At 46.7% G+C, this 21,712-nt stretch overlaps 1 pseudogene; it reads left to right on the top strand.

Annotated features, from left to right (window-relative positions):
* Positions 1–11,962: 11,962 nt before the first annotated feature.
* On the top strand, positions 11,963–21,712 carry LOC131280202 (olfactory receptor 4X2-like; annotated as a pseudogene).

Below are 21,712 nucleotides of genomic sequence, written 5' to 3'. Positions count from 1 at the left end.
GAGATATGAGTGCCTGGGAGTTGAGAATAGGAACCAAACTGTCTTTGGAGTCTGTGAAGGCAGTGAATGAGTTTTATTCACCTATATATATATGTATACACCTACACTTACAGTGCTAGGCTCATTCACTGCAAATGAAGTCACCAAATAGCAATTTTCTAATTTAGTGAATTACCATGTACATGACTAATTTGCTGAATTTTTGATTCACCAAAAGCATATTTCTTTTAACTTTAAATAATGTTTATAGCACATATGTTTTGCTGACTCTGTAATGAGTAGTGTATAGGGGGAATTTTTATGTATTTTAATTTTGGTTTTCTTGAAAATAATATATATTAAGGATTTTATATCTGATCAGAAGCTTTACCTCCTTCTTGTAATTCTTGGATTTACTCTCCTGAGATTGGGACAGGTACAGGTACAAGTAAAAGATGAGTAATTTTGCCTCGGTATGTTTTCACATGTGTTAAACCAAGCCTGCCTATGCCAGATTGAAAAACTGGCCCCAGTTCTTTACTTCTTGTCCCTGTGCTCTTTTCCATGCAATTTTGCAATCTTCCCACAAAAAGCTCACTTGTGTTTTCCACCCTTTGACTTTGAGCTCAGCCACATGACGGCTTATCTAATGGAATGTGGGTCATAATGGCAAGATGCCAGTTAAAGGCTAGGCCTAAAGAAGTTCATGTGTGTCTGCTCGCCCTCCTGTGTCTCTGCCACCATCATGAGGGCTTTCTCTGGCTTGCTGCTGGTCCTCTGCCTGGGCTGCAGAACACGTACCTGGAGCAGAGCTTCCCTAACTGACCTACGGAAGTGCAGCCTGGAGCTGCGCTGCCTTCATGGACCTGTAGACGCGTGAGCTTGAAAATAAATGCTTCTGTTGCATGCTCCTGAGGTTTGGTGATGACTGGTTACCCAGCACAGACTTACTAGAGTTGAATTGGTAAATCTGCATATGAAAACAAAGGAGAAAAGTCAGTGGATTGGGTTAAAGTGGGTAATATTTATTAGGGCATACTTACATCACAGCTCTTTATAGAGACTTTACTGAGCATGGGTACTGCTGAGTCCTTCCTGCTGCCCAATGCTTTACCCTTGATTTGAACTATCTGGAAACAGTCCCTGCAAGTTTCTGTCAAGCTGGCATATTTCAATTGCTCTTTTACATTTTATGGATTTTTCATTCTAAATCTTTTGAATATCAATTGTTCATGTGCTTTAAAAGTCATGTTTTCAGGGCTTCCTATTTAAGAGGAAACGCAATAGACTAGATTGAAAATGGAAGTATGTCTTTTTTAAATTAATAATTCAGTGTAATTATTTTACATCTTTATTAGGCCATGTGCCTAACAGCTAAATTGTGGAATTGGGTATTCCGTGAATTAACTGTTGATAATTTGGTCATCTAGCAAATTTCTAGGTGGTGAGTTGATTTTAGGCAAATTGCTCTGCTTTAGTACTTAGCATGATGAGTGACAGATGGTAGGTGTCTAATAATTGCTGAATGAATAAAATAGATCGAGTGGTATAAACATTTATCTTTAATATTTGGGGAAAGCTCGACTCACATGTGAGACCATTTGGAACCAGAGAAAAACTTGCTTTTGTATCATTTTAGTTGAAATATAGAAGTGAGCTTTTTTTTGGATATTAGTATACTATTTTGTAATGAAAAAGATTCTGACTTTCCAAAGTGCAGGAAAATGTCTGAAAGACCAGTTTGGATTTATTAGTGAGTAATTGCTATGCTATGTATTTGCAGAATACCTTGTGCATATTTCAAAATCCTTTCACCTCCATTATTTCACTGGAGTTTAATGACAATCATTCAAAACCAATGGAATATGTGTTAATTATGTTTAGTATGCAGTCATGAAGATTGATACACCATTTAGATTAGATTTTAACCTAAACCTAATATGATTTTGGAATAGATAATCCAAAACATTAGTGGCTTAAACAAGATAGAACTCAAGAGGTAGACAGTTCTGGATGTAAAGGTACTCTATTTTGTTCTTCCATTATTTACATCCTCACTTCCAAGGTAACCTCATGATCCAACATGGCTGCTAGATCTCCAGTCATAATGGCAGCATTCCTAACATCAAGAAGGAGGAAGGGACAAAACAGCTGCGTGTCCCCTCCTTTGAGGTTGCAAGAGAGATTAGATAATGTAGTTTTATTGCAGGTGGAATTAAGATGAAGGAAACAAGTGTAGGGGAATGTCTGTAATCTCTGAACCTTGAATTTAGGTATTATAACTCCCAGACCAGATGCTCCCTTCATTGTATCCTCTCATCACAAGTGGGTAGTGGGTGTTGTTTTGTAATTGAGGCAAATTCTCATTCTGTGAAATGCACAGACCTTAAGTGTACACCCAAGAGGTAATCTCTCATCTATTTTCTATCATCACCAATTAGTTTAACCTGCTCTTGAACACATATAAATGGAATAATAAAGCATGCATCCTTTTGTGTCTGGCTTCTTTTATTCAACATAATGCTTTCTGAGATTCATTAATGTTTCAAGTTATAGTAGTTTGTTCTTTCTATGAATATACCACAATTGCAGTTTGTTTGTTTGTTTGTTTTGAGAGGCACCAGGGATTGAACCAAGGACCTTATACATGGGAAACAGGTACTCAGCCAACTGAGTAATACCCTTTCCCCACCACAATTGTTTTTTATCCATCTCTCTTTGATGGACATTTAGTTTGATTCGAGAGTTTATCTATTATGAATAAATGCTTCTATACACATTGTATACGTTCCTATTTTTTTGAAAGCATTAACTGATAGAGCCATTTGTTTGTTTTATTTTCCAAATAAAATGTTGTTTTGCAAGTAGGAATGTGTAGATAAACCTTCCTAATTCTAAAAAATCTGCTAGAACTAGAGAAATGAGGTTATAGTCAAAAGATTGTCACATGGTTAGGAAATGAAGTCAACCTCTATGACAAACTAAATTATAATTTTAGCTGAACAAACACAGTTTTCTATCTATAATATTGGAACAGATGTAATTTCCTATAAAAATATTTATTGACTCAACTTTAAAAGTCTATCTTCCTGAACAAAGAGCAAGATGGTGGCAGAGTAAGATACTCCTAGAGTCAGTTCTTGCTACAGGGCAGTTAGTAATCACCCAGCACTATTTAAAGCACCTGTTTGGGGGCTTCTTCCCATACAGATCATACTGCAGGTCTAGCCTAGGTCTCAGTACCACCTCCAGCAGGGAGTAAGCTGCGGGTACCTATGCCATCCTCTCCTGGAAATTACTGGCCAAGACGCAGAGGCCAGTGATAGTCCTACTCTGGTGGCACAAGCCATGTCAGGAGCTGCTCTGTGACAGGAATTGGAAGTTCCATTTCCCAGAAACAGAGAGGAGGAGACGATTGGCTGCCGATTTCAGCTACTGATTGGGAGACTTGGTTGGCTAAGAGATAACCCTGGGAACAGCTGGGGTGTAAACCAGCCCAAGTCAGAAAGAGCCCAGTAGCCACCATTCTGACTCTGCCCCCACCCTGAGGGGAAGGCAGGCTGACAGTTTCTTTCACACAGATCAGCCTGTGGCCCACCTAGGCTTTAGCCCAGCCTCTGGCAGGGAGGAGGCTGAGGAGCCCTGTGCTAGCCTATACAGGTAACTACAGGGAACATTGACTGGCATAGACTGAAAATCAGAAGTCTACCAGGGCAACTACAGTCATCTTAGGCTCTATACTGCATAGATTGCTGCCCACACCTGCAGCCCCACCCCACCCCAAGTAGGGGAGAAAGGGATGTGAAACTTCATCAGTGTCTCTGGGCAACTACAGTCTAGACCTGAACGTGGATTATTTCACATAGCTGTGACTCTGTCCCTACCCCTGGCAAAGGAGAAAGTTGGAAGAAGTTTCATTGGTCCCTGGTGCAATGAGGGCAGCTTAAGCCTCCACAGCTTATAGCACCAACCACATGCTTGGCTCCTACTGCATAACTAGCAAGGAAGAAATGATAGGAAGCCCTAAACTGGAGAGAAAAAATGTACCCAGAATAAATACTCTAGTAAGTCAGAGGCGAAGACACCAACAAAAAATTACAATCCACACCAAGAACAGGAAACTATGGCCCAATTAAAGGAACAAGATAAGCCTCTAGATGACATAAAGGCGTTGAGACAACTAATTACAGATGTTCAAACAAATCTCCTTAATAAATTTAATGAGATGGCTAAAGAGATTAAGGATATTAAGAAGACATTGGCTGAGCACAAAGAAGAATTTGAAAGCATACATAGAAAAATAGGAGCTCTTATGGGAATGAAAGGTGCAATCAATGAAATTAAAAAATATTCAAATCATGTAATAGCAGATTTGAGAAGGCAGAAGAAAGGATTGGTGAGCTTGAAGAAATGGCCTCTGAAAGTGAACATACAAAAGAAGAGATGATGAAGAGTGCTGTGGGTTTGCTATTTTGAGCTTGCTACTTTGAGTTAGCAACCCACGAGGACCAGGCGCGCTTCCACGGCTCGGCGGTGAGCCCCTAGGCCAGCGCGTAGGCCTAGGTTCTCCAGGTGTGGGGGATGCTTGGTAAAAACCACGGAGACAGCCTGTGAGAGTGAGCTAGTCCACTTTATTGCGGAAATACACTTGATTATATAGGGTCGGGTTAAGGGAGGGGTAGGAGCTGGGGCGGATTAACTACGGGGCGGTAGTGGATAGGCGGAGCCGTGCAGGCAGCTATGAGGTAAGCGGTAACTAAGGAAGGGGGCAGATTATGAGTTGGCTAAGTGGGCGGGACTGGCGGGAAGGATAGCAACGGCTGGAAAAGGGAGATAACAAGGGCTAGGAGGAGGGGTGAAGGGAGGCAGCAACAATTGCTCCTTTTGTTTTATAAAAAAAAAGGGGCGTGAGAGAATAGAGGGATGGGCTGTGGAGGGTGAGAGAAAAAAGGGGTAGAATTGACTGGCGATGGGCAAATGACATATCATTTGGCCAGAATGTATGCATAGCCCTTAGGGTCGGTGCGTGCCGGTGCTAGACGAAATATCTAACATGATATTGCGCATGCTTTTTTTGGGGTGGATAGTGCTGTGGCTGGTTTAACCGCGAAGGACTCTCAGACGTATAGCAATAAAGGGGGGCGGAGGGTGCACCCAAGCCCTTTACGCTGAGGGAAACAAACCCATGCCGGCGGCTAAGGTCAGGGAGTTTCACAGCAAGCAGCTTCACAGGCGGGAAGTACGGTGGGAAAGGGGGCGAGGACAAGGGCAGGATTGAGGAGCGAGATCAGAGGTAGCAAGACGGTGGTAATGGATTTGAACAAACGAGGAAAATACACTGTCAGCGTGATCTTTGGCAAGGCGGATGATTCGTCGAATGGCCCAAGGACCAACGGTGAGACCTAGGATGATGAGCAGAACTGGGGTTAGTAACGGGAGGAGATAGGGGAGGAGGGGTCGGTTGAGACCTTTTTCAAGTTCTTTTAAGCTGGAGTCTACTAAACCGGTATAGTTGGCATAGACGCAGCATTCTTCTCCCAGAGCTGCACATAGGCCACCTTCTTTGAGGAGGAGGAGGTCAAGGCCTCGGCGGTTTTGCAGGACAACTTCCGAAAGGGAATTGAGGGAGTCTCTAAGATACTTGACTGCATCTCGAAGGTAGATGATATCAGAGTCTACTGCTTGTCTGAGGTTTTGGAGGGCGGAGGCTTGTGTGGCTAGGGCTGCAACACCAATGGCAGCTCCCGCTATAGCTAGGAGGGAAGTGACAGTGAGTACAGCAGTAATAGGTTCGCGTTTGTGGAGGTAGATAGCTTCTTGAGTGTGATCAAAGGCTTCAAAGAAATGTAGAGGAGTGTGATAGATGACTCGAGGCGTGAGGAGGATGAGAACACACGTTTCTTTGGTCTTGTTAAGTGTGGCAACAGATAAGCATGGGGTAAGTCCGGTGGAAGAGCAGAGCCATTGGGTGGTGTTTAGGGGAACTAAGTATTTGGCAGAGATGTTTGGGGAGGTATAGTTGGTACAGACAGTAAGGCTAGGAGTGTGGGAAGAACGGGGGTGAATGCATAAACCTTTGGAAGAGATGTGCGTAAAAGTGAGTGGGACATGAGTAGACTGATTCCAATTGCAGGAAGAGGGGGAATCGTCGGTGGAGGAAGTAAAGAGTGGTGAAGGGATAGCAAGTGGATCATAGAGGGGGAGGCTGGGGGAAAGACACAACCAGCAAGAGCGAGTGAGGTTGGGGTGGGAGGCATTGAGAGAGGAATAGGAGGCGTTTAGGAGTTTGAAGTAGGGACTAGAGGGGATGAGAGGATGTGGTTGAATACCTGGAGCGGGGGGGAAGTGGGGCTTGTAGAAGGGACGACGGCGGCCGAGGTGGAAGAGATTTTGAGGGGGGTAGATGAGGATGGAAGAAGGTTAACAGTGGGTGAGGGAGGAGGGTTAAGGATGTGGTTGGGACCAATAGCAGAGGGTGGGGCGGAGACAACACGCTTTTGGATTTCAAACAAAGTGCCACGATCATAGTTGCTCATATACAACCAGAGTCCATAGGGGCGAGCGGCCAGCCATGTATCATCATTTGGGTTTTTTACTGTCAGCCAAATAAAGTCCCAACGGGAATTGTTGGCTACTTGGAGAGAGAGATACGGGTCTCTGTTGGGGGTGCCGGACCATCCATGGGCCATGGTCACACATCCCCAAGAGGGGCAGTAGAAGTGTGATGGGTCATGACAACCTCGAGCACTAGCAGGACAGATGTAAAAACCAGACACAGGGTTGAATTGAGGGCCAAGGAGACGGTTGTTTCGAGAAAGCAGGCATGCTGTATTCCCGCCTCGACAGGATGAGGAGGAGTGGTGGCCTACCTTCGCTTTTCTGATGTTGCTTACTTGGCATTCGGGACGGAAGGAAATTCCAGCAAGAGGGCAGACGTGCGTGAGAAAGGAGGGAGCGACACTAGTAACATTATAAGCGAGAATGCGTTTTTCCGGGAATGTCTGCAAGGTCCAGTTGAATGGCTGATGGGATGAGGAGCTTTGGGCAGAGAAGGCTAGAGACAACATGAGAATGAGGAGATGGATGAGGTAGGGAAGGGTAGGGGAACAGGAGGCGGGGGTGTGAACAGAGCGGGCCTGTCGGAGGAGCTGGAGAACTTGGCGCTCGATGGGGTCATCATCTTCAAGGGAAAGACGGCTTAGGCGGCGGGCAAGGAAGCGTTGTCGACGTCGTTCGCGGCGAGAAGGAGCTGGTGTGGTTCTCACGGACGGTGGTGTTGGAGAGGTAGGCTCGAGTGAATTTGCTTGGGGGCGCATGGTGGTCATGGGAGGAGGGCGACGAGGGAGGTGAAAACGCCAATTAGAAGTAGAAAGGCGACAGCAAGGAGAAAGCGTTGGCGGAGGTTCCAATCTGCTGGGGCTGTAGCGGCGAGACAGACAGCTGAAAAGATTGTTAAAAAAATGAAGACTATAAAAAAGAAGTATAAAAGTGGGTGAGGGTGCGAGGGGAGTGGGAAGAGCATCTGCACTGAGAGTTCTTCTCTGATAAGTTGTAAGGCACGTTTCGGTGGAGGTCAGGTACTTGTCAGCAGCAGGTTGTAGAGGCGGCAATAAGGCTCTTCTTGTAAATTGTGCAGAGTCGAGTCTTTTGGGGAATCTGTAAAGACAAAGAAGGGAGAAGAGAGCCCTCATAGGGGAGGGACAATCAGCGGAAAGAAACTCGGAGAGAGTACTTATTTAAATATAAACATTTCAGGGAGGGGCTGGTTGGTGTTGAATTTGAGCGAATGGGGTGACATCTGGGCCTCCGCAGTCAATGTTGTCTCTAAGGGAGAGCACAGTGTACTCGTCATTCAGTGGAACTTTGGGGTCGGTGGCAGGCCTGATGTAGCCCCCAGGAACCCAGAGCGGTTGTGGCTCGGAGTCTGGGAAGACACAAGCAAAGCCTCTCCCCTGTGCTAGCAAGGGGGCTGGATCTTGCCAAAGGTTTGTGGCGGGGTCTTTCCAATGAACAAGAGGAACTTGCGAAGGTTGCCACATGGGTCCCCAATGTTTGTGAGTTGGGGAGAGTCCTTTGTTATCGAAGGTCAGGAGATTGTGATGGATAAGGCAAGCAGTAATGACGTCGGCAGGGGCTTTATGGGGAGAGGAAGTTTTTTCTTTTTGAATGAGTAGTTTGAGCTGTTGGTGAGTGCGCTCAACAATTCCTTGCCCTTGCGGGTTGTAGGGGATGCCGAAATGGTGTGTGATGTGGTACATCTGCACAAAGCTGGCAAAGGTGGCACTGCGGTAGGCTGGTCCATTGTCGGTTTTTAGATCCCAGGGAATTCCCATGAATAGAATGGCTTGCCGAAGCGCTTTGATGCAATGTTTGGCACTCTCTCCTGTGAGGGGCACGGCATAGCATAGGTGCGAGAAGGTATCAACTGCAACATGAAGATATTTAAGGCGCCCAAAAGCACTAACATGGGTGACGTCTAGTTGCCAGCGGGAGTTAGGCCGCAGGCCACGGGGATTAGCTCCGCGGGGCTGCAAGGGTCCAAGGGGTAGCAAAGGTGCGCATGTTCGACAGGAACGCACAAGATGTTTGCATGTTTCGATGGGGAGGTCTGGAAAGAGCTTCTGGATAGATCGCGCAGAGAAGTGGAATTGAGAGTGTAAAAGTTTGGCTTGGTTGACGAAGTCCCCTAGTCTTGTCTTGTCAATGGAATCTTCTCGAATGGCAGCTGGGTATACATGGCGGCCAGACGCTAAGGCATCAGCAAGGGCATTTCCTTGAGTCAGTGGTCCTGGCAGGCCAGAGTGACTTCTGATATGAGCGATGAACCAGGGTTGTTGCCTTTCTTCAAGCAGTCGCTGTACAAAGGCGAGTGCTTGATCTATAGATGAGTCGCTGGGTAGAAAGGTAGCAAGTGGGAGGCTGCGACATACCTGTAAGGTGTATAAGCTGTCTGTAAAGATGTTGAGAGGTTGGTCTGGGTAAAGATTGAGGACTGCAGCAACAGCTAAAAGTTCACCCACTTGAACAGAAAGGTGATTGGCAAACATTACCTGTCGTGGCTCAAGCTTTCCTGGCGCATATAGGACAGCAGCGAAGGCCTTTTTTGAGGCATCAGTGAAAGCAGTGATGGCAAAGGGAATTGGCTTTCTTGCGGGCAGCGGACGGAACGGGTTGAAAAATGCTAATTGAGACACACCTTGCAGCAGTGGATGATGAGGATAGTGGTTGTCGAAGGAGCCACGAAAGAACTCTATCAGGCTCTGCATTTGAGCATTATTCATGATAAGGGAAGTAACTTCTTTTGCATCAAAGGGCCAAACAATGGTGTGTGGTGGGACGCCGTACGTTTGTATGGAGAGAAGTACTAAGTCAGTGGCTAATGTGATCCAAGCCCTTGTAAATGGGCAGATTTTTGGGAGTTTACTTTTTGATGTGTGTAGAAAAAGAAGAGGACCATCTTGCCATAGGAGACCCATTGGGGTGACTGGTGTTGGCAAAACTAAGGCAAGGATTGGGAGATCGGGAGAGAATCGCTCTAGGCGGCATTGCTGGAGTGCAGCATTTACTTGTTGGATGGCTTCTTTGGCAGCTGGGGTGATGGTGATGGGGCGAATGACTGCAGCGGATGGACTGCACTTAGTCTGCAGGAGCTCGAAAAGGGGTTGCATTTGCGCTGTTGTGATGGGGAGTGCTGATCGAAGCCAATTGATCTGTCCGCAAAGCCGTTGGAGCTCAGTCAGCGTCATGTGATCAGAAACATGGATTTGCGGGCTGGTGGGCCGAATATATTGATGAAAATGAAAGCCTAAGAACTGGAAAGGTGGCTGGGGGCTAACTTTGTCAGGTTGCACTGTTAATCCGAGACTTGAGAGGTTCGTCATAACTGCAGAGAGTAAATCATTGAGAAGTGTGTTAGAACTTGCTGCTAAAAGAAGGTCATCCATATAGTGGATGATGTATGTGTGCTCTGGATGGAACTTAGAGCGTAGCGGCTCAATGGCATGATTGACATAGAGCTGACATATAGTTGAACTGTTCCGCATGCCTTGTGGTAGTACTCGCCATTGGAATCGGAGTGCTGCCCCTTGATTGTTGGTACGCGGGACTGTAAACGCAAATCGTGGACAGTCTCGCGGGTGAAGGGGAATGGAGAAAAAGCAATCTTTGATGTCAATAGTGGCTGCATAAAAATGCTGGGGGACTGCAGTGGGATGCGGGCAACCAGGCTGAGGTGGCCCCATTGGCTTAATATGCTTGTTAATTTCTCGAAGGTCGTGGAGGAGGCGAAACTTGCTTGTGTTCTTTTTGTTGATGACAAAAACTGGTGAGTTATAGGGACTGGTAGACGGCTCAATATGCCCTGCCTGTAGTTGCTCTTCAATGAGGGCAGAGAGAGCTTGTAGTTTGTGAGTTGGCAAGGGCCACTGCTCGACCCAGATGGGCTCCTCTGTGTCCCATTCCAGAGGGATAGGGTCAGGTCTTGAAACGGGAGCAGTGGCCCCTATAAGGGGGGGGGGGCAGCGCAGCTAAGAAGGCTTCTGTAGTGATTCGAGCTTTTAGCTGGCTGAGTACCTCTCTTCCCCACAGGATGGTTTGGACTGAAGAGAGGACGAGTGGACGAATTTGGCCTTCGTGACCCTCTCGGTCGCTCCAATGCAGAGGCTGAGATGTTTTCCAAGAGGTAGCAGCTCCCGTGGCGCCGATGACTTGAGGGCCAGTTTCGAGGGGCCAGTGATTAAAAGCGGCGATTTCGAAGGGAATACAAGAGATTTTGGCACCCGAGTCCAAGAGTACGTCAAGCCATTGTCCCTGTATTTTAAGTTCTAGTGAAGGTCTGTGGTGACGTTTGATAGGCATGGTCCACATTAGGGTTTTGGAGCTTTGTGGAGGGCCTCTTGGGGGAGGGGCTGAGGCCTGCCCCGCTGGAAGTTTAAAGGCTGAGAAAAACGTTGCGCTGAGCGGCAGTCGCGGGCCCAGTGATACCCTTTACCACAGCGCGGGCATGGCGTGGGGGGACCTCTTGGTCTGTGCAGTGCTACGGCAGGGTGGGGAGCTGCCGGTTGAGGGCACTCACGAACAAAATGACCGGGCTGACCGCATCGAAAACAGGCAGAAGTGGAGGCAGATGAGACAGCCATGGCGGAAGCGAAGGCAGCAGTAAGTGCTTTAGTCTGTGGGTCAATATCTCGACAAGCTAGGACCCATTCGTGCATCGGCTTATCGCGGATAGGAAGGATGACAGCTCGGAAGGGTGCGAGGCACCCATCGAGAATGAGTTCTTTTGCTTACGCAAACTGAGCATCTTCGTTAGTAATTTTACGTTGGCATGCTTCGATAACGTGGGCGACAAATGCCGGAAAGGTTTCTTGCGAGTCCTGAAGCATTTGCGCGAACTTGGTGGATTGTTTGGTGGAAATTAAAGAGAATGACCGCTGAACGAGAACTTTCACTCGGTGCCAAAACCCTGGGTCTATGTCCACATAGGAACGAGGGTCAGCATAGTTGTTAACCCCTGTGTAGGCATCAGCTGGATCTTGGACACCTGCTCGAACATTTTCCACTACTTGTTGATCAACAGCCACTTGATAGTGAGCGCGCCACTCAAGGAACTGGCCTGGCTGAAGGATGGAACGGGCTAGAGAAATCCAATCATAAGGAAGAACAAGCTGAACCCCCAGCTCTTCTATTAGTTGTTGAACATATGGGCTATCAATGCCGTCTTCTTTAACGGCTTTGCGAAGAGTTTTAACTTCTTCTGCTGTGAAGGGAAGCCAAGTCTGAGGGCGTTGCTGCGTGGGCAGCAGGTTGAGTGGGTATAGCTGGGGGGCGGGAGAATGTGCTTCGCTAGAAGCAGGTGGGGGGCTGCTGCCATACGGTGGTGGCGAGGGATGAATGGTAGCGGGAAACAGATGAGAGAATGATGGCTTAGCAGAGTCAAGGTGGCAACAAACTGGCGGTGGGATATTTTTGGGCGCTGGACAAGATGGCGGAGCGGCTACATCACTTCTGGGCGCCCGCCAAGATGGCGGTGTAGTTACGTCATTTCCGGGCGCCGGCCAAGATGGCGGCGAAGTCACGTCATTTCCGGGCGCCGGCCAAGATGGCGGCGAAGTCACGTCATTTCCGGGCGCCGGGCAAGATGGCGGCGAAGTCACGTCATTTCCGGGCGCCGGCCAAGATGGCGGCGAAGTCACGTCATTTCCGGGCGCCGGCCAAGATGGCGGCGAAGTCACGTCATTTCCGGGCGCCAGCCAAGATGGCGGCGAAGTCATTTCCGGGGCAGGGCCGGAAGATGACGGGACAGGGAGGGGCGGGTAAAGGCGAGAGGAAGCGCCTTTGTTCCCGCCGGCGGGCTCGGATATAGGTGAAGAAGAAGCCGGAAGTGCGCCATTTTGGGCAGAGGTGGAAGAAGAAGGAGAAAGTCCGCTATTTTGAGGAGCTACTGAAGCGGCTTCTGCGGGCCGTGGGGAGCGCGGGCGGGGAGGTTCGCGCTCGAAAGCGGTGGCAAGCTGGTCAGACAGAGAATTTGTGTCGCCAGGATCATTGGGCTCATAGTCATTGGGTTGCTTAACCGATTTGTCCCGGATGGCTTCTGACGGCGCACCAAGGAGACAGGCGCGTATGGCTACTACAGCAGGCAGCAGGCCGGGCGGAAAAGACTGCTTCTCATGCTCTATGGTGGAGGTGACTCGATCTATGAGTCGAGAGTATGTGTCCGGGCTCCAGAGCTGGCAGGTGGCGAGCCATGGATTAAAAGGGAGTAGCAGGTCCCAGTATTTTTGGAGCTGTTTCAGGGAAACGCGGACTCCATTGGTATCAAGCAGGGCGGCTAAAAGCCGAACCTGAGGGGTATGGTGTGAGGAGAGAGAGGCGCCCATAGTGGGAGAAGAAAAGATGGCGATGGAGTCCCTACCTGGAGAGCTGAAATGGTCGCCTGTAGACAGCAGCAGCAGCAGAGAGGGGTCGGAGGGCGGTGGAAGGAAAGAAAGGATCCTGGACGAGCCCCCTGCTGTGGATTTGCTATTTTGAGCTTGCTACTTTGAGTTAGCAACCCACGAGGACCGGGCGCGCTTCCACGGCTCGGCGGTGAGCCCCTAGGCCAGCGCGTAGACCTAGGTTCTCCAGGTGTGGGGGACGCGCGGTAAAAACCACGGAGACAGCCTGTGAGAGTGAGCTAGTCCACTTTATTGCGGAAATACACTTGATTATATAGGGTCGGGTTAAGGGAGGGGTAGGAGCTGGGGCGGATTAACTACGGGGCGGTAGTGGATAGGCGGAGCCGTGCAGGCAGCTATGAGGTAAGCGGTAACTAAGGAAGGGGGCAGATTATGAGTTGGCTAAGTGGGCGGGACTGGCGGGAAGGATAGCCACGGCTGGAAAAGGGAGATAACAAGGGCTAGGAGGAGGGGTGAAGGGAGGCAGCAACAGAAGAGAATGGAAAAAATTGAACAAGGTCTCAGGGAACTAAATGACAGCAAAAGGCATGCAAAACATACTGGTCATGGGTGTCCCAAAAGGAGAAGAGAAGGGAAAAGGGGCAGAAGGAATATTTAAAGAAATAATGGTAGAAAATTTCCCAACCTTATTGAAGGACATAGATATCCCTGTCCAAGAAGCATGATGTACTCCCATCCGAAAAAATCCAAATAGACCAACTCCAAGACAGAATGTCAAAGGCCAAAGACAAAGAGAGAATTCTGAGAGCAGCAAGAGAAAAGCAATGCTTAACATATAAGGGATATCCAATAAGATTAAGTGGTGATTTCGCACCAGAAACCATGGAGGCAAGAAGACAGTGGTCTGATACATTTAAGATACTACAAGAGAAAAACTTCCAGCAAGAATCTTATATCCAGCAAGGCTATCTTTCAAAAATGAGGGCAAAATTGGAATATTCACAGATAAACAGAAACTGAGAGAATTTCTAAGCAAGAGACCAGATTTTCAGCAAATACTAAAGGGTGTGCTAAAGCCTATAAAGAAAAGACAGGAGAGAGAGGCCTGGAAGAGAGTCTAGAAATGAAGATTATATCAACAAAAGTAATTAGAAGTGTCAAAAGAGTGGTGAAAATAAAATATGATGGATAAAGCTCAAATAGTCAGGAATAAACTTAACCAATGATGTAAAGCACTTGTATTCAGAAAACTGCAGCTCAATGTTATAACATATAAAAAAAGCCCTAAATAACTGGAAAAGCATTGCATGCTCATGAATTGGAAGACTAAATATCATTAAGATGTCAATTCTCTCAAATTGATATACAGATTTAATGCAATACCGATAAAGAAAATTAAAGAAAAAATTGAAAACACAACATTAAATTTATTTGGAAGGGTAAGGAGTCCTGAATAGCCAGAAACATCATAAAAAGGAAAAGTGAACCATCATCTCCAGACTTTAAATCATAATACCTACCTTTAGTGGTAAAAACAACATGGTACTGGCCTAAAGACAGACACAATAGACCAATGGAACCAAGTTTATGGTTCGGAAACAGACCCTCACAGGTATCATCACACAGCTTGGGCAGAGCAATCCATGCAACAAATGGTGCTGAAAGAATTGGACATCCATAGCCGAAAGAAGGAAAGAGGACCCCCATTTCACACCTTCTCCAAAAACTAACTCAAAATGGATAAAAAAACTAAAAATAAAAGCAAGAACCATAAAACTTCTAGAAGAAATTATAGGAAAATATCTTCAAGACCTGGTGGTAGGTGGTGGATTCTTAAAGGAGATAAGAGAAGGACTGAGTGGACTACTGATATTTAATGTATGTAGAAGTTTTAATTAGCTTTACTGTAAATGTGTGGAAATGTATAGAGTAGATGGTAACACACAGTGAGTAACAGCTAGTTTATAAATGAGGAAGTGACTGAAAACGGTAGTCTAGGTGTGTAAATGCCAATTGACAGAATGCTAGAGAATAATCTAGGAACTGAAAGCATGGTTAACCAAGAGGTGGATGAGAATGGTGGTTAAGGGTACAGATGAAAGAGTGTCCTTTGTTAGCTGGAACAAATGTGTATCACTACTGCAGGGTGTTGGGAATGTGGAGAAGCATGGGAAAAATACAGCTGGAGTGACCTATGGACTGTGGTTAGTAGTAATAATATAATATTCTTGCATCTATGCAAAAGATGTACTGTGTTGATACTGAGGCAGTATGGAAAATGTGAGCCCAATATACACTACGGACATGGCAATAATCAGATGATATTATTTTATCTGTAGCAAATGACACACCACATTGTGGTGTGTTGATGGAGGGGTGTTGTTTGAGAATTCTGCACATGTGCATGATTGTTTTATAAATTTACAACTTCTATCATAAAAAATATATTTAAAAAATAATAATAGGGTGGGTTGGGGAAAAAGCACACCAAATATAAGAAAAGAACTATGATTAGTAGTTAGATTTTGACAGTGTTCTTTCATAGTTTGTAACAAACGTCTCATGACAATGCAAGGTGTTGGAGGAGGGTTGATGTATGGGACCCCTGTATGATGTTATGCATGTTTGCTTTTTAAGTACACAACTTTTGCTATACACTTAATTGTTTATGTATTTTCATATAGAAACAATATAAAGATAATAATCAGATTGTTAGGGGAAAATACTTTGTTTAGTAGTAATATTTTGACAATACTCTTTAATCATTAGTTTAAAAAGGTTTAAAAACAATTCAAGTTATTGGTGGTAAGATGAGATATTATATATGTTTGTTTTGTAGGTTCACAACTATAATACTTTTATTGTTTATGTATGTTTATTTATGAGTGATATATTTCAATAAATTAAAAACCTCTATCTTCCTTACATTTATTAATACAAATATTTCAGTATAGAAATGATTTTGGCTGAAAGACTTTCACAGAAATTCAATTTCATGATGGCGTTTTATGGAATAAATATAGGTTGTACTTAAGCTATTATTAAATATAAATATTTGTTAAATTTCTTTCCTCTATTTTTTCCATACAAAGGGTAATGGTAAAATCTGTGTTTGCATTCTTAAAAGCAATTGTAAACAAACCATTTTTATCTTAAGCAGTCTCATCAAAATTTCTTAGCCAATAGTTGAAACTTGTGGCATCTTATTTCAATTTTAATTTTAATCAAGGCTGATTAAAATTCACAATGGTATTTGTGAATAGCATTGCTGTACAGCTTGTTGCATATTAGAAGAGTGCTTATGGCATTTGAAAGACTTTTTATTATGGAAAATTTCAAAGATACAGATGCGAGAATGGCAGCGTAATGACCAAAACTTAGTTTCAGTGGTTATCAATTCAGGAGGAATTTGTTTAGTCTGTACCAATACCATGGTATCTCAATAGCAGCACTATTAACATTTGGGTCAGTTAATTCTTTGCTTTAGGTGACGATCATTTGCACTGCACTACATAGTCTACCAACTAAGTAGCCCACCTCATTCTGCCCTGCCCCAGGTAATGACAACCAGAAGTGCCTCCAGACATTGCCATTTGCTTCTGGAGCATTTGCTCCTGGTTGGGAACTACTGATCTTTTCCCTTGTCCACACCAAAACAATATAATTTCCATTTCCTGACACATGAGGCCCCTAATTCTTCAACCTACCTTTTCAAGTCATGTCATTTCATATAAACTCCCATGACTAACCCATGGTTAGCAGAAGCTGTATCTATTTTTTTTTTTTAAGGAGGTGCTAAGGATTGAACCCAGGACATCGTACATGTGAAGCAGGTGATCAATACTGAGCTACGCCTGTTCCTAGCTGTATCTAATTACCTGCTGAACAGCATAGAGCCCCATCCAGAGTATCTGTGAACATGGGTTAATTTAAATGTTCACATTTTCTTTTGATTTCTGAAACTGTTTCCATAAAGAAGCTTGAGTTTTTAGTAACCAGGTCCTGCTTCCCATGAGGAAGTCTCTCTGATTAGAAAGGGGAAATGGGTACAACTCACTGGGGACTAACCTCCTCTCACCTGATCATAATGCCATTCCCCTGTCTCTTGAGCAGTGTGAACTCAGGGTCAGGATTCCGTGGTTCCCATTTTTCTGAGAAACGCCAAAGAGGCAGAAGAGAGGCAGGTCTCTTTTGCTTTTGTTTTAAATCAGGTAGAATTAAGACCCCACAAGGCTTAGTCTCAGCATCCCCAAACCTGAGAGCAGGGGTTGCACATCCACAGCTTTCTGGCTTAAGCAATGTAAGAGTATTGGTTGGTGTCTTAGATATGGTGCTTCTCAGTTGGCTAAGTGGGAAACCTGGGTGAGTGGAGGGCTGTCCTCAGGTTGTTATTTGGATCTTTGTGGTCAGAACAGGAAATGTAACTGTGGTGAAAACAGCACAGCCACAGAAACACTGAGGGGAGTTTGTTTTGTACCATCTGTTTCTTTTGCATGTGAATTTTACCATCCCATTTGTAAGCAAAGGAATGTTTCATGAAGCACATGGCATCTTACAAAGAGCTCTCTCAACGATCAGGTCTTTGACTGTACACCTACCCTGATGCAAACACAGTGTAGGCACTAGGATTGAGGGATGGAGAAGACATAGTCTTGGTCCTTGGGGAACTTTGTTCCTTCAATATTTATGGAACTGATCCAATGTGCCTATGATTGTCCTAAGAAGTTTAGGGAAGATATATATCTGCAATCAATTCATTCATTTTTTTTCGATTCATTCATTTTAACTACATTTCTTGGATGCTATATCTTGGTAGGCATCTCAGTAGGCCCTGGCGATAACATGGTGAGCAAGATATAATCCCTGTTCTCAGGAAGCTCACTGTTCAGGGTGCCGATGGCCTTGTAAGATAAGTTAGTGTGGTAAGTGCAGTGATTCCAAAATGCCCTGAGAAAAGAGGGACCATTGACCTTAAAGTCCTGTGCACTGGGAGTTGGATTTCTCATGTCTGAGAGTAACCTAAGACAATACAGAGTATGGGACATTCTGGAATGGGCCTAAAAGAAAGATTAGGACAGCTACCTGTGAGGTAGGAATTATCACCATGTTTCCCTGAGGACCCTGAGTCTCTAAGAAGTAAAATAACTTTCCTGACATCACATTGATACTACCTGAGGAACCCTGAGTGTGAACACAAGAGGCCAGGTGCGACGGCTTGCTCGGTCGGTAGAGGTGGGGTCTGGCTGCGGACGAGGGGTCGGTCCAGCTCTGGACGAGGGGTTGGTCCCGCTTGGGACGAGGGGTCGGTCCCACTTGGGACGAGGGGTCGGTCCGGCAGCAGACGAGGGATCGGTCTCACAAGGGGTTGCGCGGTTCGGCTGACGGGGTCGCCCGGCGAAGCCGGCGACGAAGGGGTCGCCCGGAGAAGCAGGCGACGAACTGGGGACAAGGGAGGCCAGGCCCTTGTCGGGGGCTCTCAGGACTGGAGGGCGCAGGGCAGAAGAACTACCGCGGAGACAAGGTAAACACGCAAGTCCACTTTATTGAGGGAGAGGCAACAGTTTTATAGGGGCTGGGGAAGGCTGATTGGTTGAAGCCACGCCCTGTTCTGATTGGTTGCCAGCGAAAGGTCAGTGGGCGGTACTGGACGGGGGAGGGGTGGTGGTTAGGGATTGGCTGTCGCTGTTGCTGGGGGAAGGGGCAGGGTTTAGGGATTGGTGGCTGCTGTTGCTGGGGTGGAGGGCAGACTTGAGTTTCCCACCCACGCCTGGCTGTTGCTGCTGTCGGGGGAAGGGAAAAGGGTGGGCTGGATTTTTCCGCCCACGCCTGGCTGTTGCTGCTGTCAGGGGAGGGGAAAAGGGCAGACTGGATTTTTCCACCCACGCCTGGCTGTTGTTGCTGTCGGGGGAGGGGAAAAGGGCAGACTGGAATTTTCCATACTGCGCCTGCACAGGGAGAAAGAAGAAGAAGGGTGCTGCCCCACAGGCATCGTGTGGCGCCATCTGGGAGGAGGGGCGGCCGCGGAAGCATGGCTGCCGAGAAGGGGAGACCCGAGGGCACTCTGCGCCCATGCCGAGCTTCCTTCAGGGGTGGCGGTGAGTCCGACCAGCCACCCTATTATGGGGGCAGCGGCTTGGCCTGCCGCGGCTGCTCCCCCGCCAGGCCAGCAAACCACACTTCAGCCCGAGGGGTGACCGCAGCCAGGCTCCTAGCAGTCCTTTCTTCCATGAACAGCCTCTTGGTAAAATCTCCCTGCTGATCTGAGAAGGTCAGGCTGGTCTCTATCACTTTTCTTTGTCTCTGTGGTTTAAACTTTCCCAGTGATTTCCTTCTGGTTTTTGGTTCTGAATCACCTGACCTTGTCCTAATAGCCAAGGGAAGGATCTTTTTAGTATGAGAGGAAGGCATCTGGCTCCTCATCCCAGGAGCTACATGAGGGGCTGTGTTGACAGACAGACCTCAGCCACCTTGGACAGAGTTCAGCATGGACTGGGACAGTTTCATACCAGTCAGTGAGAAGTCATGGTGATGCCCTGAGTGTCTGGAGGGCTGGGCTGGGAAGAAGGGTATGTCAGAGCCTGAGTGACATGCAGAGTGAGTGGTTCAGACCTTTGTCACCACTGAGGGGCATAAAATTGGAGGACATGAAGGTACCAATACAGAGAAGAACTTAGGGAATGAGCAAGACCCTTGTGAAGGGACAAAGTTACCCATTAACCAAGTGTAGATGAAGAGAATTCAGAGGGAAAACAGAAGTAAGAAGGGGCACTGAGTGACAAGGGTGGTACAGAAGGGACATCTTTTCTGAACACTCTGAAGGGCGTGTGGGGAAGTTGTGAATGTTTTCTGAAAACCATGGCTAGAAAGGATGAAAGGAAGGAGGTTGAAGGAAGTTTTCAGGAAACAAACAACAATTAAAATCATTCAGATGTAATAGAAATGTATGTAAAAAATGTAAGCCTGCCCTGGCTCCTAGCTGCCCCAAGAGGTTCTTTTAGTTCCCAATGAGGCACTAATCTCCTCACAGGTTTTCCCTTCCTTGGGTCCATTTCTGAGGGAAGGCTATCCAGGCGAGCTGCGGTGGGCCAAGGGAACTGGTAGAACAGACGGGCTTCCTGCTCTCCGCAGGGGCATGGGCGAGTCCCGCCCTCCCTGTCTGGTGAACAGGCCGCCCGCTCTTCGCCGAGGTACGGGCGAGCCACGCCCTCTCAACCATTCCTGCCTAACCGCCGAGCCCGACCTGCTGCCTCCCCCTCTCCCCCCCCTCGCCGGGGCCACGCCATCCAACGACCACTAGCCAATTCCCGCCGGCCAACTCCCACATTGCCTAACTCCCACCAGCCCCAACCAACCAACGCCCCACACGCCGCCTCCTGCCTGCCCCGTCCCCTCACCCCACAATATATATTGTCCAGCACTTCCTTAATAAAGCAGACTGCGTGTTACCACCATTCGCTGTCTCCGCAGCATTCTTTGCGCCCGCTGTGCATCCACCTGACCCCTCACCTCAAGCAGCCTGGGCAAAGCCAGAGGAACCCCCAACTTCACATTTCCATTAGTGATTTTATTTTTTTAGTTGACTCACATATCTGGTGATTCCCCAATGTCTGCAGGATAAACTCAATGTCCATAACAGTCCTTCTTTAAATTGTTCTACATTCTATATCCTGATTTTTATTTTGCTATTACCCCCTTTACTCTAGTCATACACACTGAATTCTCATAGTTTTGTACTTGCTCTTTTGCCTTCTTGGAATGTTCTCTTCTACACACAATTAATTCCTACTCATCTTTTGATATATAGCTTACAAGCTTCTCAGATATGCCAGAGTTTATTATAGAATTCACACACTCATTCCAATGAACAGTCTCTTGCTTTGTATCATTTCAGACCACCCCACACAAAATATTGTCTGCTAGTACTAACTTCATGACTTACACACACAGTATGCCTGAATTCATTTTTCTGGGCCTTTCTCCTAATCAGGAGGTGCAGAGAGTTTCCTTCCTTCCTTCCTTCCTTCCTTCCTTCCTTCCTTCCTTCCTTCCTTCCTTCCTTCCTTCCTTCCTTCCTTCCTTCCTTCCTTCCTCCCTTCCTCCCTCCCTCCCTCCCTCCTTCCCTTTCTTCCTTCCTTCTTTCCCTTTCACATTCTTTTTCTCTTTCTTTCATTCCTGATACCCTTCTGTTCCAAACCTCGAACACAAGCTAAAGTCTTGGTTCTCCCATGTACCTCTTCCTCAGCTGTCCTTCACGGAGATCTGCTACTCCTTTACTATAGCCCTCAAACTCATCTCAGACTTGCTGGCTGAAAGGAAAGCTATATCTGTGGGGCTGCCTGACACAGCTATTTTTCATCCACTTCTTTGGTGGTACTAAGATATTCCTGCTCACTATTATGGCCTATAACCTCTACATGGCCATCTACAAGCCCTTCAACTATACCACCATCATGACCCAGCAGGAGTGTGCTGTCCTGGTGGGAATTGCATGGCTGAGGGGCTTTGTACATTCCTCTGCCCAAGTCCTTCTCACCTTCCACTTGACCTTTTGTGGCCCCAACATGATCGTCCACTATTTCTGTAATGTGCTTTTCCTACTCAAACTTGCCTTCCTCATCAGTCTGCTCTGAAGGGCGGTGCAAGGCCCTCTCCACCTGTGGGTCCCATATCACGTTGGTTGTCTTGTTCTTTGGGCCCATCATCTTCATTTATCTGAGACCTGCCACTCTGTGGACAAGATGGTGGCCATATTCTGCGGGGTGGTCACTCCTCTCCTCAACCCTGTCATCTACTCCCTGAGAAACGCTGAAGTGAAGAAGGCCCTGAAGAGGCCGTGA

Source organism: Dasypus novemcinctus, chromosome 10 (genome assembly GCF_030445035.2).
Source record: "Dasypus novemcinctus isolate mDasNov1 chromosome 10, mDasNov1.1.hap2, whole genome shotgun sequence".
In the NCBI taxonomy this organism is placed as follows: Eukaryota; Metazoa; Chordata; class Mammalia; order Cingulata; family Dasypodidae; genus Dasypus; species Dasypus novemcinctus.
This window is presented reverse-complemented; position numbering and strand designations above follow the sequence as displayed.